Here is a 12379-nt window from a genome sequence, read left to right as displayed (position 1 = left end):
GTAACCTTGAACTCTTGACTCAAGTGATCCTCCCACCTCAGCCTCCTGAGAAAACTGAGACTGCAGGCATGCACTACCAGGCCTGGCTAATTAAAAACAAAAAAAAGAAAATTAGAGATAGGGTCTTGCTATGGTGCCCAGTCTGGTTTCAAACTCCTGGCCTCAAGTGATCCTTCCACCTCGGCCTCACAAAGTGCTGAGATTACAGCATGAGCCACTGCACCCAGTCTATATTTCTTTTTCATGTGTGATATGGTCTGGCTGTGCCCCCACTCAAATCTAATCATGTAGTTCTCATAATCCCCATGTGTCATGGGAGGGACCCAGTGGGAGGTAACTGAATCATCGGGTAGTTACCCTCATGCTGTTCTTGTGATAGTGAGTGAGTTATCATGGTACCTGATGGTTTTATATGGGGCTTTTGCCCCTTTTGTCCATTCTACTTATTGCTGCTGCCATGTGAAGAAGGATGTGTTTGCTTCCCCTTCTGCCATGATTGCAAGTTTCCTGAGGCCTCCCCAGCCATGCTGAACTGTGAGTCAATTAAACCTCTTTCCTTTATAAATTATCCAGTCTTGGGCAGTTCTTCACAGCAGCATGAGAACAGACTAAAACAATATGAGTTATCTTTCTTGGAATTAGTAATTCTCTGATTTAAAATTTTTATTTTCTATGTATACATTATTAAATCCATCCAGAAACTCTTCATCAATATTGAAAAACTTCCTCTCATATGGTCAAATGTATGTGTTAATCTATCCATTCCGATTGTTTCTGGAGTCCTTTGTCTTCTTACTCCAATGGTTTCACTTTAGACCTGCCACACAATTCTCTTCCTTGAATTTCCCTTCATCATAATCCATAATCCTGGGGATATCTTTTGCTTCTTTCTTATACTGAATCCTGTATTAGTCCATTCTCACATTGCTATAAAGAAATACCTGAAACTGGTTAATTTTATATATGTGTGTGTGTGTGTGTGTGTGTGTGTGTGTGTATACACATGAGGTTTAATTGGCTCACAGTTCTGTAGGCTATACAGGAAACATGGTGGCACCTGCTTCTGGGGAGGCCTCAGGAAACTTACAATCCTGGAGGAAGGCAAAGGGGAAGCCCACACTATACACGGCTGGAGCAGGAGGAAGGGTGGAAGCAGGAGCCACACATTTTTAAACAACCAGATCTCATGAGAACTCATTATTGTGATGATAGTAACAAGGGGAAGCAGAAAATCTGTCCCCATGGTCCAATCACCTCCCACCCAGGCCCCACCTCCAACACTGGAGATTACAATTTGACATGAGATTTCGGCAGGGACTCAGATCCAAAGCCATTTCCTGGATCCCATGTATTTTACTTTTCTTGTTTTTTTTTTTCTACCTCATTTTTTGTGAAAAATGTCATGCAGTTATTTCCTGAGAAAGCATAGATAAATGTGAAATCTTGAATGTTTGAAAATGTCTATACTATTCTCACACTTGATATTTTGGCTGGGCATATACTTTTCTATTGGAAACATTGTTTCTCAGCATTTGAAAGAGTTTTTTTAATTGCCTTATAGCTTCTTGATACCATTCTGATTCCTAGTTCTTTGTATCTGACCTGCTTTCTCTCTCCAAAAACTTTTTGGATTCTTTCCTTTTCTATCACTAGTGTTCTTGGTTTAGATATTTTTGCATTTATTGTACCAGAGCACTGGGGGAGGCTTTCATTCTGGAAACTCACCACCTTCATTTCTGGGAAAAATTCTCATCTCTTTCTAGAACTACTGTAAATGGAATGTTGAGCTTCTTAAATTCATCTTCAAATTCTCTTTTTTATTCTCTTTTCTGTCCTATTTTCCATCTCCTTTTCTCTCTGGGAGACTTGTTAAACCTCACCTTCTAACTCTTCCATTACAGACTTTAAAATTTTTTCACATTTTTAATATTCAAGATTTGCTCTTTTCTGACTCCTTCTTTTCTGTCCTTTCTTCCTTCTTTCTTCCCTTTCTCTCTCTCTCTCCCCTCCCCTTGCTATCTTTATTTCTTTAAGAGGAGGTCTCTGTCACCCAGGCCAGAGTGCAGTGGTGCAACCTTGGCTCACTGCAGCCTCAACCTCCTGGACTGAAGCAATCCTCCCGCCTCAGCCTCCCAACTAGCTGGGACCACAGGCACATGCCACCACACCTGGCTATTTTTTTTTTTTCTTTGTAGAGACGAGGTTTCTCTATGTTGCCTATGCTGATCTTGAACTCCTGGGCTCAACTGAGCCACTCACCTCGGCCTCCCAAAGTGCTGGGATTACAGGTGTGAGCCACAGAGCCTGGCCTCCCCATCTTTTTTTTTTTTTGAGATGGAGTCTTCCTTTGTTGCCCAGGCTGGAGTGCAGTGGCACTCTCTCTGCTCACTACAACCTCTGCCTCCCTGGTTCAAGCAATTCTCCTAAGTAGTTGGGATTACAGGTGCCTGCTAAGTAGTGGGGATTACAGGTGCCTGCCACCATGCCAAGCTATTTTTTTTGTATTTTTATTAGATATGAGATTTTGCCATTTTGACCAGGCTGGTCTCGAACTCCTGATCTCAGGTGATCCACCCACCTTGGTCTCCCAAAGTGCTGGGATTACAGGTGTGAGCCACTACGCCCAGCACCTTTTTTTTTTTTTTTTTTTTTTTTTTTAAATGAAGACAGGGTATTTCTATGTCACCTAGACTGGTTTTAAATTCCTGGCCTCAAGCGATTCTCCCACCCTGGCCTCCCAAAGTGCTGGGATTACAGGTGTGAGCCACTACGCCCAGCACCTTTTTTTTTTTTTTTTTTTTAAATGAAGACAGGGTATTTCTATGTCACCTAGACTGGTTTTAAATTCCTGGCCTCAAGCGATTCTCCCACCCTGGCCTCCCAAAGTGCTGGGATTACTAGGCATGAGCCATTAGCCCTAGCCAGCTACTCTTTGAGGCTCATAGAGATTTTTGTTTGTTTTCTTTGGTTCTGTATATTTTCTGTTTTCCCTGTTCTTTTTTCTTGGATTCTGACCTTCATGATACTTTCCTCATATATCTGTTGGTTTTTGATTGTTTATTCAACGTTGAGGTAATTTTTTTAAAAGCTGTTTAAAACTCTGTGTGTTGGGGTAGGGGTGGGGAATGTTTGATACCAGGTGAGCTTCAGCATAAGGCAAAAGGTGACAGGCTGGATGTTTTAGTGAAGATGTTCCATCACCAGTATTCATAAATAGGTCTTTTCTCCATCTTCAGAGAGGAATCACGGAATTCTCTAACATTCTGTAATCCATTGCTTCTCAAACCTGAATACGCACATGAATCATGTAGGGAGATCTTAAAATGCAGATTCTGGTTTGGTAGGTCTAGAGTGGGCCCTAAAATTCCACACCTTTAACCAACTCCCAGGAGATGTCAATACTGTTGGTTCTTGGACAATAATCTAAGTAGCAAGGTTCTGGCTGTGGATGGTGGCTCATGTCTATAATCCCAGCATGTTAGAAGGCCAAGTTGGGAGCACTGCTTGAGCACAGGAGTTCAAGACCGGCCTAGGCAACAAAGTGAGACCCTGTCTCTTAAAAAAAAAAAAAATTATCGAGGCATGATGCTGTGTCCCTGAAGTCCCAGCTACTCAGGAGGCTGAGGTGGGAGGATCGCTTGAGCTTGGGAGGTTGAGGCTGCAGTGAGCTGTGATCACACCACTGCATTCCACCCTGTGCAACACAGCCAGACCCCATCTCAAAAAACAAAAACAAACAGCAGCAAAGTTCTAAAATAAACCTGGCTTCCAGTGTTTTGCAATATGACTGGGGGAAGAGGCAGGACCCCTAAGAATTTTGATCTATGAAACATTTATTTCAACTAAAAGGATGGACTGACTAGAAATGTTTTCATGGAATTTCCTCTTAGCCCCCTTCTAGACCACCAGATTCCAGTAATTTGTATCAGATTTCCCCTTCCTCATCAGTCTAGGCAAGGAAATGTGATGGTGATGATTGGGGCTGGGGGGAGCATCTTATTATTTAGTATGTAGAGTTTTCCTTTAACTTCCGTTTTCAGTGTGACACTTCATCCCTGTCTTCATTGGTTCCTGGTGGCCCCACGTCTAGTACTTCTTTAGTTCAATTTCTTGAGATAGTAAATCTCATCTGCTGTTCTTTTCCTCCATTCTCTTTGTTCTTGTGAATTTCATTGTCTTGTGGATTTCTTTTATTCTTTACTAACATTATTGAAGTTAGGGGAGGGAGTGGTGACAAATGCATGTGGTCAAGCCAGACATTTTAACCATCCAATCATTAAACTTTTCCAGAAATGTCCCACTCATTGTGGACTACTCTTTCTACAGTGTACAATGTAAATTATAAATTGAATTTAAATTTGCCATCATTTCATTGTTTTCTATTTGTTTCACCTTTACTATATTTCCTTTTCTTTCCTTGACTTCTTTTAGGTTGGTCGAATTTTTTATTCTTTTTTTCCTCTGTACTAGTTTGTGAGTTGCATCCTCATTTTTTCATTCTTTTAATGTTAATGATTAGTCTAAAAATTGCAACAGGTATGCTTTATCAACTTAATTGTGGTAAAATTTATGTAAAATAAAGACAGCTACTCTGTACAGTTTAAGTTTTGGCAAAGGAATATACCTGTTTCTCCACCACTGCAATCAACTTACAGAATGTTTCCATCACTCCACAAAGTTTCCTCATGCCCTTTATAGTCCCTCCTCCCCTCCACATCCAGGAAACCACCAATCTACTATCATTATAGAGCAGTCTGCATTTTCCGGAATTTCATATAAATGGAAACATATATTTTATTACTACAGGTATTCTTGAGTAATCAAAAGCTAATATTAATCCTTTAACTTTACCTTTTTCTCAGAGAGTATTTTAATCCTGGAATTCTCTAAAATCCTCTAATTCACTGCTTCTCAACTTTAATACGTGTATAAATCACTTACAGAAATCCTGCCAAAATGTAGGTTCTACTTTACTATGTGCTATTATTTTTGTGTATTTTCTCTCCCTTCAGTAAAATTATGCCAAGAAGATGGCTACTTTCAGGGTTGGTACTTCTGCTAAAATATGGAATTATATTTTATGGTGTCCTGGCTTCACTCACAGTTAAGAGTTTAAGATTTAATAGAAATCCTAACTAAAGGTTGAAATGATAAGACATTAGATCAAGTTGAACAATTTATACTTGTCACATACTACTTGCTCTCATGCTTGCTTGGTTTAGCATTCCACTGAGTATATGGCAAAATGTTCTAGCTAGAATTCAACTTCAAAGAGGATAATGCAAGCCATACTGGATAGCTAATTTAAACCACACTGTATCACACTCAAGCCTGACTAGAACTTAAAGCAGGGAAATTGAAGTCATTTCCCAGTTCTAAAAACTATCAGGGTCTCCTGCCCCTTCATGTCTAGCTCCCCACCCAACAGTCTTCATGCTCTGACTTTACCTTACCAGCCTTCTCTCTCATATCCCTCATTTTTGGGTCAATGGGTAACTGTTTCCTGAATCAATCTTATGGCATTCCATGTGTTAAAGATAAGACAGCAGACCCCAAATGGAGTCATTCATGCTGAGAGGTTCCATGACACCAAACCAAAACCTGTATTTTACTGTAAGATCTGACCCTTCAAGAAATCAGGAGAGAGATGACAGTCAAATCCCATGAAACCAACAAGATTTCATTTATATTCCTATAAAGAAAAATAGTCTTGACCAATCTGCTATTTGCTCATTGTTCCTGATTCATTTCACTTTTTCCTGCCTATAAAACTCATCTACTTGTTTAGCTCATAGGAACTCCTTTCTATTTTGTAGACTGGATGTTGCTCAGTTCATAAACAGCTAATAAAAGCCAATTGGATCTTTGGGACTCATCTGTTGAAATTTTATTCTTTGATGCATTCTTTCTTTTTGCTCATGCTGGTGGCTCAGCCTGGACCACACTCCCTCCACCATGTTTCTAGCTGACACCTACCAGAGAGCTTTCAGGTGGAGCTCAGATAGCACTTTCTTCACAGAGCCTTCCCTCTTCTCCCAAACGGACGAGCTTACTCCCTTCTCCAAACTTTGCCACTTTGTTGGCATCTCTCTTAAAGTGCTTATATTGCGGCATGTTCCAGTTATAAATACCCTTGCTTTATACTGTGATTAGAATGTAAGTGCCTTCAAGTCTGAAAGCATACTCTTTTCACCTTTGTGGCCTTTACAGGCATAAAATAGAACCTTACCAGCAGCTCACAAATAATAATTGAATAAATAGGTATTTCAGTGTGACCAAAAGAGGTTCCAGAGAACTTGAGCTGATTCCATCATTTCTTCAATCCTCAGGTTCCCACCTCCAATAAGAGCTCCCGAGTGACCCTTTGCTACCTCTTAATTTGCAATGATTGTACCAAACTGTGAAAACCTTCCAAGTTTGAACTTAGATTCTTCTTCAATCTTCTCCTTTATTCTTATGTCCAATCAGACAAAACAGTTGCTTTGTCATCTGATATCTGATTTGACCCTTCCTTTTCCTCTTTCTCTACCACATTTTCCATCATTCTGCTTAATGCCTTTTTATTTTCATAATGCCTAATTACCTATAGTAAATTCTTCCAGGTTTACTGGATCTCCTGTTTTACTTTCTCCAATACATAAAGAGGATAACAACAACATTTTATAGAGTTAGTAAGTTGATAAATAAGATACGGTGTGCATATTGGACCTAGTTTGTACATGTACCTACTATCTCTTTGTAGAATCTTCTCCTGCTCATGTCCTCTGGTTTCAGGAGTTGATACATGACAAGCAGCATGTCCCTCTGGCCACAGTTATTGGCTCAGGATGGCTGAGAAACTGCAAGATACACTATGCTGATGACATAATTTGAGTCCCTTGACTTGATCTTGTCTATAGCTAGATGCACCCCTGGGCTTTCTGGTTATGAGAGTTGATTTTCTTTATTAAACTCACTTAAGTTGGTTTTCTGCTAAGTGCAACAAAGATCTTTAATAAATGAAGTATGTAAAGCATTAAGCACAGTACCTTGTACATAAGTGTTAGGTATTATTTTTATCATCCCTGTCCCCTTGCCATACCTCCTACCAAATTCAACCTTTTTCTTATCATCTGCCCATACATACAGCTAGGATAATTTCCTTATTATTCCCTGCACATTTTCCCTTTGCCTGGACTGTCTGACAGGACATTTTACACTCTTTTCACCAATTCACATCCATCACGATTTAGAATTTGGCTTAAAGAAATCTCCCATTCTCTAAGAAGCCTTCTTTGAATAATGGTGGCTCCATACTCTTCACTGCCTTATCTATTTTTTCTTGTATGTGTTTTCTACTTATTTCTACTGTTTTGGATCGCACACTACTCAAGGCAAGAAAAAATATATTCTATCTATACTTGTGATCATTAGTCCCTTTCTAGATTGAGATTTTGTCATTATTTTCCTAAAAAACTTGTGCAGTATTAGACATACTCTAAGTGGTCAATGAATATGTTTTAGATATACATAAATGGAATTAAATCTACAGGGTGTGGTATGTTATTCTATTTAAGACCTGTTGTTAACCTAGCTAAACTTTTCCCATTTTCTAAGCACACTTTACATTCTTAAACCATTTTAATTAGTGTAAAAGTATCACAATGATTCCAACCTCAAATATTCCTTCCAACTGTGGTTTCAGAATCCTTTTAGTCAAGTTTCTAAGGAAGGAATATTCTATTAAAAATAATTTAACTATCAGTCAAGGCCTATTTTTTTCTCATCATCCACATGTTATTAATCCAGTGGGTATTGTGTCTGACCCTTGAGAGGTTTCTTGGCCTGATAAACTAATGACAATAGTGAAGCATTAACAAAGATATCCTGAGACGCTGAAAAAAAGTGTGAGGTGGAAGTGTGAAAGAAAGAAGTGGGGAAAAGGTGATCTTTTTTTGTATTCATGTTTCTTTTAGTTTTAAATGGTAAAACCTTCTATCCCAAATAAGTTGATTTCTACTTACAGCTGGACGATTTTTAAAAACAACTATTTGGAATTAAAGGCCCGCGCCCCTGTTCGTTGAATTTAATTGCTGTATGGTTTATTGAAAAGGTCAAGGACTAGTGAATTTAAACCGTTTAAAATAGCAAAAGATTAAAGTGAATTAAATGTAGTGCCTCTGGGATTTCTGATATATGTTCCAAATTTGTTTTTAATAATATAATTGTTCCATGTTACATTTAATATTCCATAACAGGGAACTGGTTACCTGTGCAGTTATGCTCATAGAAACCAATTCCAAATGTCAAAAATTAAAGTGAGGGCAACTGTAATGTTATGATTAAAAAAATAGGAGTTGAAAATGTTGAAAATGGAAGAGAAACACTTAGGTTGAATAAGGTCTTAACAGACCTTATTAAACTTTAAATAAAGCTTTAAACAGAAAAATCTGAAAAAAATAACACGCATTAGGTTGACTTAATGCCTTTTCAACAGCATTTAAATCATTTGACTTACAAATAGAAACCAATGCATTTTCTCAAAGTATTTATCCATTCATTTTAGTGGAAAAAGATAGCTCCTGATTACACGAATGGGAATTGTGCTAAATAAATTTTGAGAACAACCATCAAGAAATAAAAGTTACTAGTCATATGTGTAAATGATTATTACATTTCATGTTTTAAAAGAACAAGAAATTCGATATTGTTTGTTAGTTTTCAGACTTTTTTTTTCTTAACTAAAAGTACTGTAATTGCCTCTGGGGCTTTCCCTTCCACAATTAATCATCTTTTTCTTCCACACCTTCCCTCCAAATGATTATTCCCCCAAGCTTCAGAACACTTGACATTAATTCATACTATTTCATCTTCACAGCTCTCAAAACATTGCCCTGCCCGTGCTTAGCTCCACAAGCCACCCCCCTTGCATTTAAAAAATTGGTTAACAGAAGCATTTTTGTACTATCTCTTTGCCAGAAGATGCTATTTACTTGGAAACAAATTAGCTTCCTTAATCAAACTTTTGAAACTCTCTATATTTAAATTCCTTAGTATAACAAACATCTATACTTCAAAAGTAGCAGTATGTTCACTTCAAACATTCAGAAAACTTGGATCCTAAGACTTTATCCTTCATCCTCCTGACTCTGGAATACATTTCCTTGATCATCAGAACCAAGCAAGAAATTGAGTCTCACCAGCTACACCACAAGTGCCGGCAGAGGAAACACTTTCAAACTGTCATTGATCTCCACATTTATAGGTAGCTTATCCATACGTCCTTTATAAACATCATTATTTTTGGTGCTTAAGACTTCAGTCATACGAGGTAAGCTTTCCAGTTTATAGGCAAAAGGAGGTGGTAATGGAGGCCTTCTCTCCCTCCCTCCCTCTCTCTCTCTCTCTTTAAGATCAAAACAAGCCAGTTTGGTCTGATGCTGCCATTTATCAAGCATCTTTTAGAAAGCCGCCTAGTGCACTGAATTAACCAAGTCAGGTTTAAAGTGTTTCCCATGCCCACAGTGACAGACCAGCTATCAGGCATACTTAAGCAGACTGTCAAACTTTTATGTTTACTCTTTTTAAACGGAAAGTCAGATTTTTTTTTTTTTTTTTTTAAACGAATGTCTGGTGCGGAACAAGACGCTCACCTGTACACAACAAAGGCAGGTCTTTCTCGGCTGTCCTCACTGGGGGAGGGGACGGACAATCGCTAGACCTTTGTCCTCAGGTCCTGGGCATGGGGGTTGGGGGAGACGCGACTTTCTGGGAGTCGTGTAGGCACCTGCACCCAAGAAACTACAGACCGGTTTTGACCTCAATGACTGCCCGGGCTTAACCTTTGGAGAGGCCCTTTAGTTCGGGGAAGGGGCTTGCTGCTCCAAACCGTAGCCACGTCACCCACAAGGACTGGGGAGGAAATGACTGACCGCTCAAGAGTCAGGGACCCCTGTCTCTCCCAACTAGACCCGAACGTCCACAGCCCTCTTGTCGGGCTCGCCCCGTGGCGGGCAGGGCCGTCGTGCGCAGGGATCGCGGCGGGTGCAGACCCGGTCTCTGCTCGGTGTCCCCGCCGCGCCCGCACCGCCACCGTGAGGCCGAGCCGGGGACGCTGCCCCGTGGCGGCGGCGGCGGCGCCTCCGCGCTCCTCTCCGCACCGCCCCGACCGCCGCCGCGCCGGGCACGGGCGGGGGGATTTTTTTTCCCGTTTCCCCCTCTTTCGCGCTCTCGCTCCTGTTCAGCGGGAGAGCCCGCAGAGTCAGGGAGGGAGCGAGGGAAGGGGTGGAGGTGGCGGGGGGAGGCCGGAGGGGCGGATCCTGCCTGGGGGCTGATCCCTCCCTCCCCTCGGCCGGGCTCCGTGGCGGCAGCGGCAGCAGCGGCGGCTCCATTCCCCCTCCTCCCCCGGGAGCGGCGGCGGCGGCCGGGCCGGGGCCCCAGCGCGGGCCGGGAAGGGGCACGGCGGAGGCCACGGAGGCAGGCGCGGGAGGAGACCGCGCTCCGCTTCCCGGGCCGCGCCGACCTGCTCGGCGGCCGGCCCGCCCGCGCCCAGGGGCCCCGAACGGTGGGGCCGGGCAGGCGGCTGAGGTAATGGGGGCGGCAGCGGGGCCGGACAGAGCGGGGGCGGGGGCAGCAGGGCCTACGGGGACCAGGGACTGCACGGGGGGAAACCGGAGAAGCGGGGGGCTTTCCGAGCAGGGCGGGGGCGGTGCGAAAGCTCTCTCCTGGAGCGAGGGCGGCGGCAGGGAAGGAGAAGGCGGGTGAGCGGGGGAGCTGAGAAGCGAGGACCCCCTCCCGCCGCCGCCATCTTGTCTCCCCCCAAGCCTTGGATTCCGAGCCGCCAAGCCCCGCCCCCACCACGCCTTCCAATTGGCCTGGCCAGACGAGAGTTCCGCCCCTTGAGCGTCCCTTGGTCCCCTGGGTCCCTCTGACGGGCAGATGAGGCGACCAATGGGCTCTCGCCTCTCTGCCCCGCTCATTCGCTGGCGCTCGCTTTCTCTGTCTGAGGGTCGGACTCCACGTCAGGCTGTCTCTGGTGCGCTCGCCCCCTCCCCTCTGAGGAGATGTTATTTCCCTCCTTTCTTCTCCGAGGGGTCAAGATTCTTCTGGAAGAGGTGCCCCCTTAAAGGAGCAGGAGCCTTGGCTAGGGTCCTCCTTGTCTCCTGAGTAGCTTGTGTGGGGTACAGGAGATACAGTTTGATTGCAGAAGATCCTCATTCTTCGGGGACCTGGGTGGGGTGGGCGAGCGGAGGGTCAGGGGGTGCCGAGAGGAAATCTGGGGGATGGGGGATGTTGGAGATGTGTTGGAGGTGTGTATGTGGGAAGGGCTGTGTAGGTTGATAAACTCCCGCCAAAAAACTCGTCTAGACTGTAAGCTCCTTGTGGGCGAAACTCATTTCATTTCCCTCAGCAGCAGCCTTTCCCCCTCTAGAGTTTCTCCCCGGTGTCTGGAGGCGTGGGTGGGACAAAACACGTCTGTGTATAGAGTCTTGCGTGGTCGAGAGATGCTTGAGCAGCCGAGGAGGTGGCAGGTGGGGAGGGAGAAGATGGAGCGGCTTTCATGAAAGGGGGCGCCGCATCGCCTGTCTGCGCTGTTTGGGGTCGGTGTGGAGGCAGATGTTCTCACCTCTCCTAGGGCCTCGGTGCCTTTGGAGGAGTGGGTGACGAAGCAGGTCTGTTGGCCCTGTCTGCCCCCAGGGACTTGGCATTTCTAAGGAATCCAGTAGCCAAGGGCCTCTGGAACCCGGACAGAATTGCTGCGATGATTCTGTTTCCTTTGGCTCCAAATGGGGTGTGCCAGCCCGCCTGGCACTGCCCCTCAGCCAAATTGGTTTTTTGTTTGTTTCAGTCACACTTTGGTATTGGAAGGCCTTTCAAATAAGGATGTTAATAATACCTTATTAACAAGTAGCACCTTGAGAGCTAGATTGTATTACCCTCATTTTACTGATGGAGTATGGAGGCATAGAGAGCTTAAGGGACTTTCTCCAGGTCACAGAGGGCCAAGATTAGAACCTAGATTGCCCCAGAGCCTCTTTTTGTACCAGACCATAGCACCTCTGTGGTGTTCTTAATTCCCACCGAGAGGAATTGAGCATTGGAAGATCTGGGTTCAAATTGTAGCTTTATCACTTACTCGCTTTAGGTTGAGTGACATCTTTCTGAGCTTCTGTGTAGATCATAGTAGCTACACCATCTCCTAAGGTAGTTGTGAGAAATATTAAGAGGGCTTTGTAGTTTGGAAAAAGTGCTTTTATCATCACTGTCCCTACTTTATATAGATGGTAGACCCTGCAACCAAGGTGATGAATTGTTTTTCTCTTTGAAATCTTCTCCCTGTTCATATCCTTCCAAGTCTGCCCACACCATGGGGCCCTGTATCCCCAAAGGTCTCTCCTGG

The 12379-nt window shown here is 43.5% G+C and overlaps 1 protein-coding gene across 6 annotated transcripts in view; it reads left to right on the top strand.

The window, feature by feature from the left end:
• Positions 1-10434: 10434 nt before the first annotated feature.
• The window catches only part of LOC105474515 (bromodomain and PHD finger containing 3), a 35345-nt gene continuing 33400 nt past the window's right edge, over positions 10435-12379 (top strand). For 3 of the 6 annotated variants that reach the window (XR_011623786.1, XM_011729246.3, XM_071097147.1), the window contains exon 1: positions 10446-10566. The gene's annotated coding sequence lies outside the window, so the exon portion shown is untranslated. Of the gene's footprint in view, positions 10567-10923; positions 11015-11071; positions 11094-12379 lie in introns of those variants that run through there. The other 3 variants (XM_011729248.3, XM_011729245.3, XM_011729247.2) reach the window with 3 other exon arrangements.

Source organism: Macaca nemestrina, chromosome 5, assembly GCF_043159975.1.
Source record: "Macaca nemestrina isolate mMacNem1 chromosome 5, mMacNem.hap1, whole genome shotgun sequence".
Lineage (NCBI taxonomy): Eukaryota > Metazoa > Chordata > Mammalia > Primates > Cercopithecidae > Macaca > Macaca nemestrina.
The sequence above is the reverse complement of the archived record's forward strand: the minus strand, read 5'-3'. Positions and strand labels throughout refer to the sequence as shown.